Here is a 9,708-nt window from a genome sequence, read left to right as displayed (position 1 = left end):
TGGGTTTGCCTGGTGCGAGGCGCCCCCAGGGCCTCCGGGCCTGGTGGGCAGAGAGGGGAGCCATGGCTTCTCCAGGCACCCGCTGCAGGCCGCTGGGGGCCTGAAACAGTGGCCACAGGTCCCCAAACCCCTACTCCCACCCAGGGCACCTCCAAAAAGGCTCAACCCCTGTTCCGGGCAGAGTTTTCCGTCGCAGCCTGCGCTGGGCTCCAGAGCAGCACCAGAGGCTGGGCTTGGTGCTTTTTAGATGGCACCCTCAGCCAGGGTGCTGTGACAGGGCTGGGAAATAAACAATTTCTTCATGAGACACGAGAAGGGGCCTGCCCACAGCTCACGCTTACCTGGTGCTCATGTCCCACATCCCCCCCATGGTTTCCAGTGTCCCACTTCTGCTGGCTGGCAGCAAGTAGGAAATGCATTCAAACTGCTGCATGTAGGAAATCTATTTGCTATGTGACATTTCACTTGACCTGCACCAGCCTTACAGGGAAATCAGCTGGAGGTCATTTTATTACAGATACATTTAATGCCTCACTTCCCTATGGGCTTGAGGACATTCCCATGCAATAATCTCTTCCAAATTCACGTAATAGCACCTACCAGACTCACAGTCTCTGACAGCCCCCGTTTTAGAAAAGGTTACTTCAGTTTTTGGAAGTTGATCAGCATTCATCCCTGACCTCTGATTCCCTGCAGCAGGCAGCTGTTTGGCATTCACTTGGCATTGCAATGGGGTGATTCCTTCCCTCCAAAGTTTCTAAAGGTGTCAGAGACTGACCACACAGACAGCTCTGTGTGCCAGCGGGTTTAGAAGCTGCTTGGTGAGCCAAGCAGGGAGAGAGGAAATGGGAGCCCAGGGGTCCTGAGGTGGGACTGGTGCAGCAGGAGGTGGCCAGGGACGACTGGGAAAAGGAGTGGGCAACCACGTGTAAGGTAAAGAGACTTAGGGCAGTGAGATTTATGACAGTGATATGGGTGACTGCTGGGATTTTATGAAGCATGTGAAGCAGGAGCATGGTTTTTAGGCATTTTAAGTCTTTTCTATTGCTGTGTGCTAAGGGAAATGCAGCTGCAGGAAGACATATGGCTCAGATAAGATAAGGCTAATAAACATATGGATGAGGTTTAAACTCAGATAGATTGAAGGAATATATTCAGCCTATTCTCCTAACAAGGGTTTTATCCTTGCCTTGCTATTTCCCCTCAGAAAGGAAACTCAGCCTTTAGTCCCAGCATAATTTGGCCTTTTTCTCTAGGTCTCCAAGCAGCATTTGTGAGAGTCCAAAAAGAAAACTGACATCCTGGCTCACACACGCCCCCAAAACAGCCCATTGGTTTCTCTCTAGCCTCAGTGTCTCACTCCCAACATCTCCCTCAGCCCTCAGAGCCACCCCCACCTCGGGAAGCAGGCACCCCAAATAGGGGAGACGGGATGTTCCTCAGCCCCTGTCCTGGGCTGGGGAAAGGCACAGCGAACAAGGGACTCAAGCTTAGGTCTTACCTTCCTTTGGGAGCAAGGCCAGAGCCATCGCACGCACACAGATGCACTGGCCTAGATAGGCTGCCTGCGAGGCTGCTGCCACCTCCTGCACCCACCAGCACCAATAACAGCCACCATCACTCTCTTCTGCAAGCCCTCGCTCCATAGCAAAGGCTGCCAGGGCTGGCTGTGCCAGACGTTTTGCCAGTACACTTTGCATAGGTTTTTGTGGCATCCCTTTCAAGCAAGCCTGAACCCTCCTGAGGGGGAGCTCCAACCTGCAAACCACAGACCTCTTCTGGCCTGGCCACTAATTGCCTCACCCATCCCCACCACCTGGCCCCAGTTAGAGGGAGAGCTGCCTGAACCCCAGAGGAAATGCATTTTCCTGCGTTAAGGAGCCCGGCAGATTGTTCTGTGCCTGTTCACTCACATTTAATCCAGTGAAGTTAGCAAACATGTTGAGCTTAAAGAAAATGACAACATCTTAGAGATAGCATTGAGTGTGATTTGGGTGGGGGCAGGGCTTGGACCATTGAGGAATAACAAATCCTGCTTTAAGATGATATCTACTTTATCTGTTGCAAAAAATAGGGCTACATTTATCCTCCATCGGTATTTGCCCAACAGACAATATTGTCTACTTTTGAAAACACATCAGGCCGCACAAAAGAGCTGCCAGATTCTTCCTGAGCTCATGGTGCCATTTGCATCCTCATTTTCCTTATCTTGGGATCCAGGCTGTCTTCTTTAATTATCTTTAAATGAACTGCTGCATCTTATCTCTTTTAGAATATTTTATTCTTTGGTAACTCTTCTATCTCATCCTTATTCACAGCACTAAAAGGAAAGAACTGTGATTACTCTTCTTTGATTTTTAGTGTTTTAACACAATGCCTCTTAAATTTGGGAAACTTTAAAAAAAAAAACAGTCTATATTGAACTTTATCGTTCTTCTTCTCCGCCCCAAGTGCTACTTCTGGCTGCCCAGCTCCTTCCTGTAGACTTTTCTTGTAAGATGGATGATGAAGCTCCTCATCCTACAGTTTACCTGGACCATGCACACTGCATGGCATTGGAGCAAAAGGACTCCTTGAGTCTGGAACATGCAATGTATGACCCATCTGCATTACTCTGCTTGTTCTGACACATTAGCCATAGGTTTACTGTCATGACACCACCATGCCCCTCCCTGCCTGATGTCCCCGTTTGACACCTGCATTTTTGTTAACACTGGTTTTCTATCCGGGCACAATCAATTGGTGCATGGAGTTTGCAGTCTCCATGCTGTATTTTATCCCAAATAAATGCTGTATTTGCTCATTTGCATCCTGCTCTGCAAGGAGTGAGTATGCCTATCAGAGCACACCACCATCACAGGGGTTGGACATGGTCTGAGGAATGGGGACAAACACAAAAGTGAGAGGAATTTGGGATAAAATTTTAAGAACTTGTGCTGAGTAGCACGAAAAGACTGAAGATACAGTTTTAGATGTTTAATAAATGTTTGGGAGAGATCCGTACAATTTCTCCTGGTCCCTTGGCATCTGAATATCCTTAAGACTCCAGGGCTTTAATCTACTTTCCTCGTAAGTGACCAGGGGACAACGTGATCACTGCCTTATGGCTGCCAGCATCAGCAGCCACTCATGTGTAGCAATTGCAGCCTTGGAAAGGGGAAAGCTTCTGCCCCTTGTGCATCTTTTTGTGGGACTTGAGGGCCGTTTTCAAAGGAGCCTTCCACGTGTGGATATTTCTTAAAGAAATATGTAGCTGGCCTAAAAATGTGACTGGGAGAGTTTTCAGTGGGAGAGAAGGAAAGAAGGAATCGTGACACTTAGAAACCAGCTTTTCCTAAAGTTTATTTTAATTGTGGTCTCCTATCCACAAAAATCAAAGTTGATCTAGTCCCACAATCTGTGTAGTCTAGACACAATCTAACCCCACCATGGGAAAGACTAGCACAGACATTATGTAGATCAACACCTCAGTAGCTACATTTCTATTTGTTCAGCACAATGCATGCTTCTAGTGATCAATAACATACAAATTTGGAAAGTGGGAATTGAGTGAAATAGGTTTTTAGGATTTTGATTATCAAAAGCAGAACGTAGTAAAATAGCTCTGTGCTAAAGCAGCCAAACCAGCACCTTATAAAGTAAGAGTGTGCCTGTCAGGAGCCATTTGTTTAATACTTAATCATATTAGGCTTAAAGCTAAGAATTATAATCACATGAACCTGTGGGTAGAAGGGTAAAGTGGATGTCTGATAGGAGTGGTCAAAGCAGACAGATGAGCGGGAAGCGAGGACAAGCCACTGGGCAACAAGCTGCACGGGTGCAAGCGTGGGGGTAACGAGAAGCAGACCACGCCGCGGTGTACAGCACACAGCAAAGCAAGCCGAGCTGCACACCAGAGAGCAGGACAGCTACTGGTGTCAGAGCAGAAACTGAAATGAAAGCTGACAGTGGAACAAATGCCGGTCGGTAAAGCGCGGGCTGATTATATACCAGTTAACATCGATTCGGGTGCCAAGAATAACAGCAGGCACGGGGCTAGAGCTTGGCACAACAGCGCAGGAGATGATTAAACAAACAACCAACAAACCCCCACCCCAAAGAGAAAATGATTAAAGGAGCACGAGCACAGAGATGCAGCCGTCTTTTGTGGGAAGTGAAGGCTGTGGAGAGCTGGCAGACCTGAAAAGGCAGCAAATAGCATCACTGAATTACTGGGCGAAAATTAATCAGTGTTAGCTGTTTGCCAGCATATGTTTGACCTTTCTGAGAAAACTGGCATAAACGATTTTATTAACAAGCATTGCAGGGAGATGGGCCGGCGTGGAAGGAGGTTTGATTTCCAGACCATCTGTGATCCTCCTTGGTGAGCGAGAAGCTGAGGAGCTTGTCTGCAGCTATGGTCCGGGACACTGTCCCTTTGTGTGGACGAGGCAGGGTGAGATGTGGTCCAGAGGCAGAGGGGTGGCATCTGAAGGCATCTCCAGGGCACTGCATGTGCTGCCAAGTGCAGGTTGACCAGCGCTCGGTGTCACCTCCCCAGCTGGTGCTCGCCCGTAGCGTTGGGTGTGCAGGGCTGAGCGCTGACCCTTCGTGGCCAGGACGCAGCAGTCCAAGCCCAACGTGCAGGTTTTGCTCTGTGCTCTTGGCCATTCCAGGCTTTTCCACTCCTAAATGGAGCTGTGTCTTTTCCCTCTGCCTGCATCTGCACTTTTGCAGGGGTATCTTTCAATGATTGTGCTGGGTGGCAGGGAAGGGCCTGGTGCTGTCTGAGGCACAGCCACGGCCTCACCCAGATGTCACCATGAGCTTCTCATCACCTGCCTTTCCAAAGGATTATTTTAAACAGACAAGTGGGGAAAAGGGCGACAAGGATCATACAGAGACAAGAGATGACTCTCTCTATTTCGAAGATTAAATAGCCTGTCTTTTGTAGCTGCGTTAAAAGAAGACCGAGAGAGGGCTGGATTGCGTTTGAACAATAAATAGAGGAAGGGAGAGGAACTATTTCCTCTCAGATAAAAGCTGGTACAAGATCAATGAGTTGTATACTGACCCTGAAAGAATTTGGGTTGGAAAGAAGAAGAAGAAATTTAACTGTAAGGATCAGAGCGCCGGAGCAGTCTTTGAACAAGGAAGCTGGGAGCAGGTGTCCAACTGTCACAAGACGACATCCGGTTAAGTTACAGAGGAGATTGTGTGAACACAGGAATGGTTGTCCGTTTTGGAAATGATGGTGTAAGACATGGGGCTTTGGAGTTTCCGTTCTTTTGGTGCTGTTCAGTGTTCCTGTTGAAGTGAGATGTAGCCACATGCATCTCTAACCCTACATTTAGCCACTGAATCCCACGCTAGGAGAGTTTCACAGCTTTCCCCAGGGTCCAGGAAAGATTTTCCTTTTTTTTGCTTGATGGCGTTCACTTTGGTTTTGGTTTTCACTCTTGTATAGGCCACCAGAGCAGTCGCAGGCAGCAGCGGACTGCTGGTCCAGGTGTGTGATGCCTCAGTGGCACCGAGGACACTTTCAGGCACCCGAGCTGTTGGTGTCTCCTGGTCCAGGCTGACCCAGGCCAGCTGAGATGATGGGGCATTGAGCTTGCTCCTCCTGGGGGGAAACTCTCACATTTGGCAGCTGACAGAGCATGACACTAAAGAATATGGGGAAGAAAGGCATTGCCAATTAAGAGCTCCTTGCAACTGATGGACTGTTTCCTCTGACTTGAACTGAGACCAGCCCTGGATATGTTTACACATGCCAATACCCCTGGCTAGGAGAAACCCCTGATTTATGAGGAACTTCACCTACAGAAACCAATTCATAGACCAGTATTTGCAAAGGGAAGCTTTCAGCCCATACCACTCCCAAGCTGAATGCTCAGCCAGGCTTTCTTGTTTTACTAGAAGAGGAAAACTAAATACTGGTAAGTGACAACAAATGGAAACGATGCATAAAAACACTCCAAGCGGTAACAACCCATGTAAACAGAACCAAAGGAGCTGTTATTTAAAGTGCCTATTTTTTACCCAAGAATAATTGTCAGCCACTAATCTGCTGTGTAAATACGTAGAAAGTCTTTTCTGCTCAGCAGGAGCACTGTTTACCCCAAACCTCCTTCAGAGTCAGTGTTGCCCAGCCATTAAACAGTGGGTGTCTTTAGACTAAACCGTTTGACAGCAGCATCTCTCAGAGGACTGATAACCAAGTAAAAACTTAAGCCTGTTAAAAGCATATACGACTGCTGCAGCTTTAATACACACGTACAGCCAATATGAAGCCTGCCTCTGTTTGTTTTGAATTTGTCCCTCTACATGCTAAATATTCATCGAGCACCTCCCAGCCTCTCACAAGGATTTCCATGTAATCCATTTAGCCGGGGTTCAGATCAAGCAGTACCTTATAGAAGTGTTAATGCTCCAGCTTGTGCACAGCATTAAAGTTTGAATGTGAAATAGTCTGAATTTATGTTAAAATTGATTTGCTCCCAGGGGATTGTGTGCTATGGATGCAGTGTGGGGGCTAGAAGAGGAACTGAACCAAAGCAAGAGAGGTTCAGAAATTCACATCCCAGCTCAACGCCTGTTCTTACTTCCTCACAGCCCTGCCACCTCCAGAGACGAGGAAGACCACTTTGGCACTAAGATGCTGAATTTGGGCTCTTGGGATCTAGGAAAAGTCCCAGTTCTCATATATGCCTTTATTCTGGGGTAACCTACCTGTGTCAATAATTTCCACGTCTGGGAAGCAGCAGCACAAATATGAAGAGGACAGAATCTGCATGAGATATGAAGGGTTATTAAAATACCAAATTGCCCACACGGCCTCAGGGAATGCCTCACGGAGCTGCCAACATGATGGTGTTAGGACACTGTCATGTTGCTGATGCAATGCCTCTAAAAATCATTTAAAAATTAGTTTGAGTTGCATTCAAGAAGGGTGGTAGCCCCTGGATCACAGATGATCGTAAAGTGTAACTGTGATAAAAAGGTAGGAAAATAACAGAAGCAAATGGTTGCAGCTGATAGTGTTAGCTATCCCTCATGCTAGGATGCAGACAAATTATCTTCCTGGGGTCTTGACGAACAGAGATTTCTGTGCTTTCCATTTATTCCTACTTCTCTGCTGCTGTGATCATTTCTGGGAGTTTCCTGCAGGCTTGGATTTTGCAGCGCGGGAAGAAAGTCCTGGGTGACTATTTGCCAGAGGACGTATTTTTGTTCAAGCATTCAGTCCCAGCCTCCTGTTTGCATGCAGATCAATACATTATTCTGTTTAGTCACCAAATTCACATTTAAGGGCATTCAGGACTAAAACCATTGGAAAAAGTATTGATGTTTTGAGATGAGCTTTTGTTTCAATTTATAACATGCAAAGAAACCAACGCCTTATTTGCTCCCCTTGTGAACAGATGAGCCAGCAATACTTGCACCATCAAAACAACCAGCATCTTGGCAACTACTTACAGGTTTCTGGAGGTTAGCTGAGCATCAGGGGCTCCTGTCTGTCACGGCCACCTCAGAGCCACTGCTGATCTGAAGGGGCCAAGGCCCCTGCTGCCCACGTTGCTTCTGCCCCTTGGTGGTGCTGAGGCAGCCCCAGGGCACAGGGAGGTGGGGAAATTGGGTCTGGGGGCTTCTTCTGACGACCCATCCTGGGAGGGTCCTGCTGGCTGTGCCATGTGCCTTGATGCAAGTAGCAGGGAGACACGGGGGTCCCCAAGGTGATGGAAAGCACTGGTGGGGGGGGTATGGCAGCTAATGCTGCCATAGTCATCTTCTTGCTTTCATTTTTGTTTTCTCTGAATGTACAAAAGGAATTTGCATTAAATGGCATGTGGATTTGAATTTTTGCAAAATTAATTTCAAACAATGCTTGATTACCTCTTGCAGATTACTGCCATTTGCATAAGCAGCTACCTCAACATTTGGGGACTTAAGCCCACAGGTGATACTGTGCTTTACTACTGGGTATTGGTATTTTTCACTTCTGTTCAGAAAGACTACCTCAAATCACACCTGCCAATCGCAAAACAAATTTAACAGGTCTTTGCCTGTAGTCAGGAGACTAGCCCTGGACAGCAGAACCAGGATTTGCTAATTCCCATTTAAACCAATATTGCAGTTTGCTGCCCTCTGTTTATGGCAGCACCTTAATTAATCTTTGCCAACGCGTGGCTGAGCCAGCCACTTCACAGTTGTAGGATAACATGGCATTGCAGGCTAGGATAAAATTAGTCTAAACAGCCAGAAGCACAATAATGAGGAACTTTGAGAGAAAAAGGAAAGGATTTAATCCTTCTAGATGAGCTATTAGTTTTTATAGTCATTATGTTACAAGCAGCATGAACTTTGGCTGGCGTACAGAGAGAGCAGCCGGGTGAATTGCACGGTCTGCGTGGCAGATGCTGGGACCAGCTTTAGGAACAAGCTGGCAGGACCAGCGGTGGCTGCAGCCAAGCTGGATGCTCACGTGCTCAGGGGTGGGGAAGTCTCAGCAGTGATACTGACCTACGCTCCTGCTTATAGGGCTGACCACTTAGTGGACTTAATACGGGAAGATCTGTTATTAGAACAAGTGCAAAATGATTCAGGGAGCACAGGGAAGATACGTACTGTGGAAACTGCTCTCCTGATTTGTGGTACATGCAGTGCAACTGAAGTAACACTTGTGGATTATAAACAAATTGCAAAAAGGTAAAATTCCATTGAGTTTAGCTTCAGATGAATTTTGGGCATATCCTTCTTCCTTCCTTCCTCCAGATGTATTTTCCTCTTACTCTCAGCAACAGGTAACGAAGCTTGGTGAAAACTATGTGGTCACTTAACAGACTGCCGGGATGATTTTGCCCTGACATTCACAACTGCTCTGATTTCTGCTTTCCCTCGTGACAGGCGCTGTGCTCTGCTGTCAGCCCGCGCACCTGCCCCCAGCCACACTTTCCCTCCTCATTCCCTAAATCCGTCATTTGGCACAGACTCCACACGCGTGGCAGTCTCTTTGTCAGCTAGGGCAATGGCTCTGACAAATCCACATCATGACCGGTGAAATAACTCTGCATCCCAGCACACATCATCAGTGGCAACATGAGGGCCTCTGAAAGTAATTGGGATAAGAAATGCACAGTAAAAAGCAGATAGAATGGTATCTCGGGGGGTGATGAGGTTTACAACATTGACATTAACAATGCTGCACATTGAGTACTCAATATGCATTAGTGAGCACGTGAATTTATAGAGCTGGTCACAGTGATTTCAAAAATTGCTGTTTGAAGCAAGCAACATGAAGATGCATACTTTTTGGCTAAGATCTTCTTGATACACACTACAATGATGACCATTACTAGTGAAATAACTCTGAAGAGAAGAGAAGCCCTGTTCTTTTTGCACGTCTGGAATGACACTGCTTCCAGGAATAGTAATTTAGTTTAGCCTCCACAGAAAGCAGATCTGGAAGAATGAATAATAAAGGCATAGCATCGGGGCAGTGATTTTTTTAGCAAGTTATGGTTCATCTCAGTTCACTTCTGACTACAAAACAAATGGTAATGTGGAGTTGCAAGGTTCTGTTCCTATCTACCCAGAGGACAGCAATGTCCAAGTAACAGCAGGTAAAAGGCATTCCCCTGCCTTTTTTGAAAGACCAGCTGCTTTGTGGGAAAGAAATGGGAAACCTTCATTTGATCCTGTGCGGGACAATCTCTTGCTGAAACAAAA

Source organism: Anser anser (genome assembly GCF_964211835.1).
Source record: "Anser anser genome assembly, chromosome: 3".
Lineage (NCBI taxonomy): Eukaryota > Metazoa > Chordata > Aves > Anseriformes > Anatidae > Anser > Anser anser.
Note: the sequence above shows the minus strand (reverse complement) of the source record.